The following is a 9,610-nucleotide window of genomic DNA, read 5'->3' as shown; positions in this document are numbered from 1 at the left end:
TCAGTTTAAAGTGTTTCCTTCCCAGTTTTATTCAGATTTCATTTTCATTCAAATTAAAATCTTTTCTAATTTGGGATTTCCTTTTTGACCTATGAATTATTTAGAATTATGTTGTTTATATCCATCTTATATTACTTCCCTCACATCTGAATGTTCTTTAGCAATTTTTTAGAGCAGATTTTTTTTTTTACAAAAAAATTCTCTAAGTTTCCTTTTATCTGAGCATGTTTTTATTTCATCTCCATTTCTGAAGGATTTTTTTTTACTGGATATAGAATTTTGAAATTCTGAGTTGACATCTCTTTTTATTTGGTACTTTAAAATGTTATCCTTCCTTCTGCCTCCACAGTCATTTGAATCTGTTATTCAAATGCATCGTTATTCTCTGGCTGTTTCCAAGATTGTGTTTGTCTTTTACTTTTTTTTTTTTTTTTTGTCTTTTACTTTTGCTTTTTACTTTATTTTCAGCTATTTGATTGTAATGTATTTTGATTCAAGTTCATTTGTGTTTCTATTTCATGTTTGCTGACCGTCTTAAATCTATAGCTTATTGTTTCTTGCCAAATTTGGTAAATTTTTAGCCATTTTTCAAATATGTGTGTGTGTGTGCACATACAATAATGCACTCTTTCCTCTCTTTCTGAAACTGCAGGGATGTGAATGTTAGCCCTTATGTATTGTTCACAGGTGCATGAGGTTCTGTTCATTTTTGGCAGGGGGAGAATCTTTTTTTTTTTTTTCTCTGTTGTTCAACTTAGATTGTATCTATCGATCTGTCCTCAAGTTCATGACTCTTCTGTTACATTCTTCTGTAAGGTATTTTTTTGTGTTGTTGTTATATTTTCAGTTCTAAATTTAAAAAATAAAACCACTTTTGCTTAATTTATTTAAAGAACGATACTATCTTCTAGCATTTTTTTCTTTTACATTAGTAACTGGGTTGGAAATGCTAATTATTCTTTTTCCCTAGATTTTACAGTCATCTTCACTCCCCAGCTGGGCTGATGGGCAGTTGTTTGTCAGTCACAGCTGGTTTTAGCTATGAAGTTATACACATGTACTTAAACAAAACATCAAATGTAGTAAAGAATCTATCTCAGGTTCCCTTTAGTTATTTAAAATTTAAGTTCTTTTGAGATGCCTACTGGGATATGTTTCTTCTCAAAGTTTAAATCTCCCTTCTAAGATGTTTAAATATATGCATCCCATAAGGGCAATTTAAACTTTAGGGGAAAATGTTTCACTTTTACTTCAGATTTCATTATACATTCTCAGAAGCCTTTAGCTTCATCCTTTTGATATATTATAATTCTTTTTTGTTTCTTTTGTTTTTTTAATTTTATTTTTTGTATTCCTTTTTCTTCAGTTCAGTTCTTTTTGTTTGAATGTTTGGACTGTTGCTCTCTGGGAAATAACTGCTCCCCAATAGAACCTGATAAAAAGAGCATCTAAAAGTGTCCTCTTCACTTTTTTCTTTCTTTCTTTCTTTCTTTTTTCATTGAGCTATAATTGACATATAACATTGTATTAGTTTAAGGTGTAGATTTGATACGCTTAAATATTGCAATATGATTACCATTGTAGCATTAGCTAATACCTCCTTAATGCCACATGATATTCATTTCTTTTTTCTGGGAGAACACCTAAGATCTAGTTCTTAGAAACTTTCAAGTGTATAATACAGTATTGTTAACTATAGTCACAATGCTGTGTATTCAGTTCCCAGAATTTATCCATCTTCTACCTGCACATTTATGCCCTTTGACCAACATCTTACCGATTGCCTCACCGTCTTCCTAATTTCCTCACCCTAAAACTTCTCTTGGGGTTTTCTTTATATTTTCTATTTCTTTGCTAAGTTTCTATCTTTACAGTCATTTCAGAGTATTTGCCTTTACTTGGAGCTTTTTATTAACAGCTGCTTTAGATTTTTTATCAGACAATTTCAACATCTGTGTGATCTCTGTTTTGACATCTGTTCATTCCCATGTAAACTGGGATTTTCATATCACCATTTGTGACGTAATTTAAATTGTATCCTAGGCATTCGGAATATAATATTGTGAGACTGAATTAAATCCTATGAAGTATTTTGTCTTTGTTGCTTTAGGAGGCAATTAACCCCATTTGATTTTGTAGAATGTCCCTCAGTTTGAGCCTGTGTAATGTTCTCCAATAGTTTATGCAAAGTCTAGGTATAAAAAAAGGAAAACAAAGCTGAAATAGCATAAAACGTTAGATATAGATTTCATGAAAATATATTCTTGTGGAAAACATGGTGCTGACAAAAGATTTCCCAATATGAAAATAACAAAGGATCAAGAAGACTAAACAGTACAGCTGCTAGATAATTAATCCTCATAAGTACAGCTAATGAAATTAGGTCAATAGAAATGGTTTTTGTCATCGGTGAGGACTCTGGCCTTCTCAGAGGCATCACTGAGGCACTTTATGTAGGCAAAGCCATACCTACCTTGTATACAACTATCGCCAGCATCTCTGACATTTCAGGGTATGAAGTAGGCACTCAATGAATATCCATTTCCTGAGTTACTGAACTACAAGGATTACACACAGTTTGCACCTTTAATCTCATGGTTATTTTATTTTGTTCTTTTGTTTGCTGTTGTTAAATTACAGGAAGTTAGAACAAGGAAAAAATTTTTCTGCCTTCTATATAGAATCTGCAGCTAATCTTTTTTTTTTTTTTTTTTATTGTGGGAGTGGAACTAGTAGCTAAAAGACTCAGTGATGTGAAATCCTTTCCAAGTTTGATCATGTAAAAAAAATAATAATGTCACCTCTAAGAGGAGGGGTGGAGCGGGGCAGGGTGAGGAGGTAGGCTGACTTCTGCAGTCTTATTACGGACAGTCTTTGGAAAAACTTATTTCCAAGCCTGGAAGAACCCAGAATCTAGTTCACACGTGACCTTCTTAAAAAAGTAGTGGGAGTTTAAGGTCTGCCAAGCAACAGGTGAATGGAGAATCTTTGGCAAAAGATATGGCAAATATGAAAAGGGGTGTGGGAAAATGGAAGTAAACTAATGTTAGTCTCTTCTGTAACTGTGGTGTTTCTTTAATAAGAATTAGCTCATAAGCCATTGATAAATAGGCCTATGCCAGTATAACAGTGGAAATATTGTGGGTTCAAGTAGAATTTTCCTCTGTACGTTAATGTTTGGGAGCAGTTGCAGCAGTAGTTTGGGACTCTTCTGCTGGATCAAATGCCCTAAGGAAGGAAAGGATGTCACAGGAGGGACTTGTCAAAGGAGCATCCCAAGAACTGACAGTTAAGGAAAATTCAGCCTTTCTTAACGGTATGTTCTTTCATACTGTTCTTAAATGTTTTGGTCCTATGACCCCCTTAATACTCTTGAAAATTGTCTTTGTGGGTCTACCCACTGACATTTATTGATATTATGTCAGGTTTTAAAACAAAAATATTGAAATACAATAATATAGTTGCCTTTCCATTAGCCTTCAGAGCAGTGATGAAATCACTCCTAGTTGTAGCTTCAGAAAACCTCATTGTGAATGACAGCAGAAAAGGCCAATTAAATTTCTGTATTATAATGAAAACAATTTTAACCTTGCCAATTCCTGGAAAAAACTTTGAGAACCACTGCTCCAAAAAAAAATCACAGCTTAGAAATAGGGACTTCATTTTCTGGAAGGATTTAGACAGGTGCCCTAGGGAACCTAGACCAGGACCTGTGCTGCTATAGAAAACTAGACAAGGACCTGAAGAATTTACAGGGGATGTCCTGGGATGCTGTGCTATTTCCAAAAAGGAACAGAATATACCAAGTAACTAAACACGAATTCCTGAGAAGGATACACTTATTTGAAAGGAAAAAAATCAGAAGCTTCTGAAAAGATATTGGAACATCAATAGTCTCACAAGCTAAGGACTCACTTGAAGAGGATAGCCAACAAAATAGGAATGAATCTTTCTGATGAAGGGGCTAGATAAAACCAGGAAACATTTAGCAAGTAATCTAAATCCAGTGAACAATATGCTTGTTATGGTGTAAACTAAGACAAAAATATAAAGAAATCTGTACAAAAGTTTTAAATTTATAGAAAAATGCCGAGGAAGAATTTAGTATGCCTTTTAGAGGAGAACTTCCTTGGTGCCTCAGCAGTAAAGAATCTGACTGCAATGCAAGAGACACAGGAGATGTGGGTTTGATGCCTGGTTTGGGAAAATCTCCTGGAGAAGGAAATGGCAACCCACTCCAGTTTTCTTGCCTGGGGAATCCCATGGACAGAGGAGCCTGGTATGGCTACGGTTCCTGGAGTGACAGAGTCGGATATGACTAAGCACAAGCTACTTTTAGAAGAGATAAGATATCTCTTAATGAAGGAAAACTACTTAAAGAGAAAGTTAAGTGTATTCTGTCATGTGACAGGAAGAATAAGTTGAAATGAGCAAAGCAGGAAAAACTGAAAGTACATCAGAGGTCTTCAAAAGAGAGGAAAGGATCTCTTGATCATAAAAGTGACGATGCTAAAGTTTTGAATAATTGTTTTGCACATATCAATTATGTGCCTATCAGTTCTGAAACTGAAGCCAAAAAAAAAAGAAAATAAATTGTATTTTCTGAATTAAATATTGGAGGGGCAGAGGATCACCAAGGTGAGAGATTGAAAGAAAAAATATATACTATCAATTATCTATTGTGGCATAATAAATAACTCCAAAAGTTAGTAGCTTAAAGCAGCAATGATTTAATATTATTTTTAAATGATACTCTGGATGGGTCGACAGTTTATCTGCTGGTTTTACCTGAGTTAATGGTACAGAAACATTCAGCTGAAAGATGGTTGAACCGAAAGATACTAGGGCTGGAAGATCAAGGTAGCTTCGTTCACATGTCTGACATTTGGTGGTGTCCATTGGGAGCTTAGTTTCTTTCCCTTGTGACCATTATTCTCTAAAAGCTTAGACTGGCTTCTTTTTTTGATGGTCTCAGGGTAGCTGCATAATAAGGTGAAAGCAGAAGCTGCATTCTCTCTTAAGATCTGGTTTTGGAAGTCACAAAACATCATTTTTGCCACATTCTGCAGATTAAATCAAGTCACAATAAGGGTCCAGATGCAGAGTGGGGAAACAGATAACGTCTTGATGGAAGGAAGAGTAGTCATTGCATAGATGCATGGGAGAAATCTGTGGTCATATTTTACAACTTACCATAACAGAGAATGCATATGACAAAGATCCAAGCCTTTTTTTTTTGAGAGTTGAAGCAATTTCTTTAATTTTATTGGAATCCAGGACACAACAAGAAAAACACCCCAAAACTATATGGAGACAGAAGACTCCTCCCCAGCTCCCCCAGATCTAGAGTGGGGACAATGTGGGGTGAAGCAGCTGGGGGAGACCTTGAGCCTCACTCAGTCCAGCTCTGCACGCTCCAGGCCTTCGGGAGCGGAGGGTAATGGTGAGGCAGGGCCCAGCCCCCACATCAGAACGGCTGAGGTGAGGCTTCCTCGAGAAAGACTCGTCCCCCTCACCCACACTCCTGCGCAGGGGCAGGGAGCCCACAGCAGCCAGAGGTCGGGCCATGGACACATTCATGATTGAAAAGCAGCTGGAGTGGAGGCAGGAGACATGATTATCTGGGCAGAATCAGTTACAGTGGGTAGGAGGTGGGGCCTGGGAGGGCCCCATGGGCCAAACCCTGAGGTCACCAGAGAGGGCCCAAAGCGGTGCTACTGAGTGAGGTCCTAAGTGAGTGGGTCAGCGGCTGGGCCCCTTTCTCCTGCTGCCTATAGCCCCTCCAATACTGCTGCCGTGGGGAGGGCCCCACCTCCAGGGAAATGGGATAAGAAAGCAGCCCACCCCCTGCGGCAGACAGCCAGGGGGGCGGAAACCAGGAAGGAGGGCCTGGCCAGGCTTTGACCTGTCTGCCCCAGAGACCTGTGGGAAGAGGATGGGTCCAGAAGGGTGAGAAAGGGGCTCGACTGGCTCAGATCCAAGATGCTGCCATGCATGCTGATCACCCGTTAGCAGGGGGACTGTGCTGGGGGACAGCAACTCTGGTTAGACAGGAGGCAGCGGCTTCTCAAGAAACTCCTTCACAGCTGCCATCTCCTGAGGACAGGGGCTAGGCAGGACACCTGGGTACGTCTTGAACCGGACCCTGGCAGGTGTGACAACAGACCAGAGCTTCTCGGCTGTCAGGGCCCCAAACCGTACAGGAACCATGGGGTCCAGCTCCCCTTGGCACTGAAGGATGGTCAGGTCCTTGGCACTACCATTGACTGCCTGGGGGAAGGCCCGATACAGAGGTAGCCAACAGCTCAATGCCACAGTGCCAGCCAGAGGGTGTGGGCAGGTGAGGGCTGTGTAGAGGGATGAAGCTCCACCCTGTGCAAAGCCCAGGAGGATCTGATTGGCAGGGATCCCACTCTTCATCTCATGCTCAATCAAGGCCTTGATGTTCTCTACTGCTTTCTTGATGCCAGCCTCATCCTCTGGCGTGTCTGGATTCAGCCCCATCAGGTCAAACCAGGAGTGCATGGGGGCAGATGTACTTGAGGTGAGGGAGCCGGATGGTGGAGAGGGCATTAGCCCAGCTGTGCCGTGTCTCCAAGTCCATGTGAAAAAATAACCGCAGCTATTTCCTGCTCAGCTCCAGACACAGTGGCAGCGTTGGTGAGCAGGGGCACAGACATGGTGTTACCACACATATACTGCAGGGCTCCACGGCTGGGGCCTCCACTCCCTGGGGGCTTCAAGACCTCTAGGGAGATTTTCCTCTTTTTCCAGCACAGACACACGGTCTTTCCCTGTTGGCTGACGCTGCCGGGGCCCAAGCTATTTTAACATTAGTTTAAGAAGAGAAACCATTTACAACTTTATCTGAGTTATGAGAAATCAGTTATGCATGATTGGAAGAGCACTTAAGGAAGGTGAACAGGATACTTGACATTGTAGACTGTGCAAAGTCCCTAGGAAATATAAAGCTTCAAGCCAAAAACTGAACTCATTGATCAGACAGAATTTCTTGCTGGAAATATTTGAACATGAAAGATTAGGAGCAGTCAGGTTCAGAGGAACAGAAATATTAAAATTTAATATTTTACATTCAGTGAATTTGATAAAATAGAGGGAAACTATAGAATATGAAAATCCCTCATAAGGCAGAATTTTGTTCTGCAGAAAAAAAGCCTATGACTTTTTTATCTTTATGATACTGAAAGCACTATTGCTGGAGAGATGAAGCAAACCACCTTTCTGAGAGAGAACTTAATAGAGGAGTGAGTTTTTAAAAGATTGGTAATGCTAGTAGAAGTGATAGAATTCCAGCTGAGGTATTTAAAATCCTAAAGGATGATGCTGTTAAAGTGCTGCATTCAATACGTGCAGATTTAGAAAACTCATCAGTGGTCACAGGACTGGAAAAGTCAGTTTTCATTTCAATCAAAGAATGCCAAAGAATGTTCAAACTACTGTACAGTTGCGCTCCTTTCACATCCTCACTAGGTTATGCTCAAAAACCTTTAAGCTCAGCTTTAGCAGTATGTGAACTGAGAACTTCCAGATGTACCAGGTGAATTTAGAAAAGGCAGAGGAACTGGAGATCAAATGGCTAATATGCATTTCTCCAGAAAAACATCTATTTCTGCTTCATTGACTATGCGGAAGCCTTTGATTATGTGGTTCACGGCAAACTGTGGAAAATTCTTACAGAGATAGGAGTACTAGACAACCTTACGTATCTCTTGAGAAACCTGTATGCAGGTCAAGAAGCAACAATTAGAACCAGAGGTGGAACAACTGACTGGTTCCAAATTGGGAAAGGAGTATGACAAGGCTGTATATTGTCCCCCTACTTATTTAATGTCTATGCAGAGTTCATCATATGAAATGCCAGATCACAAGCTGGAATCAAGATGGCCAGGAAAAATATCAACAACCTCAGATATGCAGACAATACTGCTCTAATGGCAGAAAGTGAAGAGGAACTAAAGAGCCTCTTTATAAGGGGGAAAGAGGAGAGTGAAAAAGCTGGCTTGAAACTCAGCATTCAAAAAGCTAAGATCATGGCATCCAGTCCTGTCACTTCATGGCAAATAGAAGGGGAAAAGGTGGAAGCAGTGACAGATTTTATTTTCTTGGGCTCCAGAATCACTGTGGACAGTGACTGCAGTCATGAAATTAAAAGATGCTTGCTCCTGAAGAAAAGTTAAAACAAACCTAGACAACATATTGAAAAGCAGAGACATCACTTTGCCAATGAAGGTCCATATAGTCAAAGCTATGGTTTTTCCAGTAGTCATGTACAGATGTGAGAGTTGGAGCATAAAGAAGGTTGAGCACCGAAGAATTGATTCTTCTGAATTATGGGGCTGGAGAAGACTCTTAAGAGTTCCTTAGACTTCAAGGAGATCAAACCAGTCAATCCTAAAGGAAATCAACCCTGAATATTCATTGGAAGAACTGATGCTGAAGCTGAATATACAACACTTTGGCCACCTGATGTGAAGAGCTGACTCATTAGGAAAGACGGAAGGCGTGGTGCTGAGAAAGATGGAAGGCAAAAGGAGAAAGGGGCTTGAGGTTGAGATGGTTAGATAGCATCACCAACTCAATGGACATGAGTTTGAGCAAGCTCTGGGAGATAGTGGAGGACACAGAAGCCTGGTGTGCTGCAGCCCACAGAGTGGCAAAGACTTGGACACGACTTAGTGAACAGCAATAGTGCTGTGAAAACCAGGGACTGTTAAAGCAACATTTTGTGGTCTCTTCCAAATTAATACACACATTTCATTTCTAAGATGCAGAGCCCTTTAATTTCTATTATAATCAGAGACTATAAAAGTAGCAGTAGCATATCTGATGTCTCTCTCAATGAAAGGATCTTTTAAGTTTATGCCTGAGGGTGGAGGAATACAGTACTCTTTAGTGATTCAGGATATCCTGTGAAATTACAAGTACTTTATGATCATTATGGAAGAGGTGTACTTAGACTGGGACCCTGATATGGTGCCAGTTAGTATCCCCCTGAATTCCTCCCCTTTTACCACAGTGATGTCTTTGTTGACTCTGGTACAAATCTTAACCCTTCTCAGGTTCACCCATCAGTAGCTTACTACTAGCAGAACTTTTGTCTTTTCCTGGTCGGTTTTGACCACATTTTCCCACCACAGGGACTTTATGGGCCTAAAACTTTTCTTCTACCTTTTATTTCTGGCTCCACCTGAGGCCTAGAAGTGTCTTACCTGGCCTCTACCTGAAATATATGGCTTGTTCTATGGTTATTAAACCTATAAATCCTGACCTTTACCTTTTATCTTTAGTAATATGATTTTGCTAATTACAAATAATGCTCCTCTTAACATGTATTTTGATCTATATATACATGCAGACTTAGGGGAGGAGAAATTTCTGGGTCACAGGGTATGCATATGTTCAACTTTAGCAGGCAATGCCAGTTTTCCACAGTGGGAGTGAGCACTTAAAAATATATATAAACAAAAGTCTTTCAGTTAAAATTAACTTGCTGAAGATCCCCAAGCATTTTTTTTTTTGGTGGAACGTTTAGTATTAACTTATGATGACACTTAGATCAAATATGAACATGTATTTTTAAAAAAGCAGA

At 39.7% G+C, this 9,610-nt stretch overlaps 1 pseudogene; it reads right to left on the bottom strand.

Annotated features, from left to right (window-relative positions):
* Positions 1-5,702: 5,702 nt before the first annotated feature.
* On the bottom strand, positions 5,703-6,819 carry LOC120860209 (annotated as a pseudogene).
* Between the last annotated feature and the right edge of the window lie 2,791 nt (positions 6,820-9,610).

The sequence above is a fragment of the Oryx dammah genome, unplaced genomic scaffold, assembly GCF_014754425.2.
Source record: "Oryx dammah isolate SB20612 unplaced genomic scaffold, SCBI_Odam_1.1 HiC_scaffold_11050, whole genome shotgun sequence".
Classification (NCBI taxonomy): Eukaryota; Metazoa; Chordata; class Mammalia; order Artiodactyla; family Bovidae; genus Oryx; species Oryx dammah.
Note: the sequence above shows the minus strand (reverse complement) of the source record. Positions and strands in the feature narration are given on the sequence as shown.